Genomic DNA, 2859 nt, shown 5'->3' with positions numbered 1-2859 from the left:
TGTACCTGCCCGACCTTGGGAGAGTATCTCCTTGGATTTTATATCATGCTTGCCTCGAGTAGGAGATCTGGGATCAATTTTGGTGGTAGTGGACAGGTTCTCGAAGTACGCCACTTTTATACCAGCATCAAAGTTTGTTCGGCGGAAGAGACTGCTAAGTTGGTGTTCAAACATGTGGTGAAATATTGGGGCATTCCTCAGAGCATAGTCAGTGACCGAGATGGAAGATTTATTGGGAAATTTTGGAAAGGATTGTTCCAGTTATTAGGGACACAACTCAACTTTTCGTCGAGTTACCACCCTCAAACAGATGGTCAGACTGAGCGATTTAATGGACTCTTAGAGGAGTACCTGAGGCACTTTATTCAGGCCAATCAAAAGAACTGGCCTCCATTATTGGATGTGGCGCAATTATGTTTTAATTCACAAAAGAGTTCGTCTACTAATAAAAGCCCTTTTGAACTGGTGACAGGTCAGCAGCCAAGACTTCCTCACACTGTGGATGAGACCTCTCAAGGTAGATGCCCTCGTGCCTCAATTTTGTGGGGAGTGGAAGCAGAATATGGAGATTGCCAAGGCTTACTTAGAGAAAGTAACGAAGCGTATGAAGAAATGCGCAGATCGTAACAGGCGAGACCTACACTTTCAGGTTGGAGATTTGGTGCTAGTCAAGTTGATGCCAGAACAACTTAGATTTTACGCCAGAGGGATCGTCGCTTGGTGCGTAAGTACGAGGGTCCAGTCTCAATAGTAGCAAAGGTGGGGAATGCTTCGTACAAAGTTGACCCTCCTACTTGGATGAGAGTTCACCCTGTCTTCCATGTGAGCAATTTGAAGCCGTTTCACACCGATCCCAATATCGATAATCAGAGTATGTCTGCCAGGGAGTCAATCGGCACACAACCACCCTCACAGCGTCATGTTGACGAGATTCTAGCAGGGAGAATTGTTAAGGTGGGTGGAAAGCAAAGACGGGAGTATCTAGTCAAGTGGGGAGGCTTTGATCAGAAGAACACTTGGGAAAGAGTATGATCTCAGGGCATTTAAGCAACAGATTGAAGAGTTTCAGGCCAAGCAGTCGACGAGGACGTCGACAAATTAGGTGGGGAGATTGTCGTGACCGTCCCTTTTATGGGGCCACAACCGGGTAGGTACGCCAAGGCCAACCATGTATAGGGCCTAGTGGCAGGGTAGAACAAGCTTGTCCTCTTTTCAAGCATTTTAATGTTTTAGGTAGGGAGTAGGGGTATGACTTACTGTCCCCTGTTCGAGCATTTCAACGTCTATAGGTAGCATTTCTGTTATTTTGTTTTCGCATATATGTAGGGGGTGGACAGCCGGCAGAGTTTGGGCTGATCCACAGGTAAAGGTACGTGTCTTGTGAACACCATCGAGGGCCGCCCCTACGGCCTAATCGGTGGTGTGGGTGAGTCTTCTGTAACCCGATATTTCTTTTATTAATAAAACATTTTTCTCTCGGAGAAGTCCGGGGGTTGAGGTGTGCATCCGCTATGCCCCACGGGCTCGGATTATTGGTCGAAGGACCATGTGGCTATAAAGATCTAACGCGATGTTTGTTTATGCTTGATCAGATCTACGAGATTAAGGCTGACTTGGTTGGGAAGTATATATATATATATATATATCTCAATATCACATTGTGATATTGTATTTTATTTATATTTTTAATTTTCTGACTGCCGGAGGTCTTCTACGGAAGCTACTCTTAACCTGGCGTTGGGGGCAGCCTACTACCTTACCTCCCCCTTACCCCATTACATATGGGAATTAGATTTTGTTGTTGTTGTTGACAATATCACATTGTATTTATACTGACGCTTTTTTTGTAGTTAAAAGAAAAAGTATATTCAAGGTCGAATTAATGTTAATTAAAATTTTATTATTGAAATTCATCTTAGATTGTTAATGCTTGATTAATAATGATTTGTTTTGAAATCATTTTTAGGTGGTTCAAAATAGTCACGATAAGTAAATATGTTTTGAAAAGGAGAGTTGCCGTCGGTCGTTTTGAACTAGGTACGACTAAATACCTTCAAATTGGATCTACATTTTAAATCGAACAAAAATGATTCGAAAATCGATTACATGTAGAGAAGATTAAGCACCCCACAACGTCAAAAAAATGATACCTTTAAAAATACACGATGCTTATATTTTTAAAGAATTACGAATACAAATTTAGCTTAATTTTAACCTCAAATATAAATGCGACTCGTTCGGAACAATGATTGCTTGCACCTGTTCAAAAAATTTAAAGCCACATTTCATATATCTTCAAAACAATTTTTTTAATCTGTTTCAGATTAAGATCTAATATGAAATTAATTAAGAATTTTAAGCCACATTTCATATATCTTCAATTATGGATTAAACCGTATTAATCAAAAACTAGGCCAAAGTTGATCAATCAATTTCTAAATTATGATCAAAATCAGAATCAATTAAGAAGTTAAAGTCAAATTTATTAATCTATTACAAAATATGAAACAAATTAAATTAATTGAGAAATTGATTTCGAATACCAATTAAGGATCAAACTGAACCTAATTAATAATTTAAGCCAAAATCAATCAATTAACCTCTAATTAGGACCTAATTGAAACTAAATTATGAAATTAAGGTAAAATTAATTAACACATTGTCGCAACCGGCCCCTCGGGGGAAAGGCCGACGAGTTGCAACGATGGAGTTTTTTAAGTGTTTTTGAAATGATTTTAGGAAATGTTGGGGGTCACCACCAATCATTTTAAGGTACGATTGGAACTCTATAAAAATCGGGTAGTTTTACTAAAACACTTTATTTTACCAAAATATCAAGTTTGGGATCTGTAAAAACCA

The sequence above is a fragment of the Hibiscus syriacus genome, unplaced genomic scaffold, assembly GCF_006381635.1.
Source record: "Hibiscus syriacus cultivar Baekdansim isolate YM2019G1 unplaced genomic scaffold, ASM638163v2 tig00110637_pilon, whole genome shotgun sequence".
Classification (NCBI taxonomy): domain Eukaryota; kingdom Viridiplantae; phylum Streptophyta; class Magnoliopsida; order Malvales; family Malvaceae; genus Hibiscus; species Hibiscus syriacus.
Note: the sequence above shows the minus strand (reverse complement) of the source record.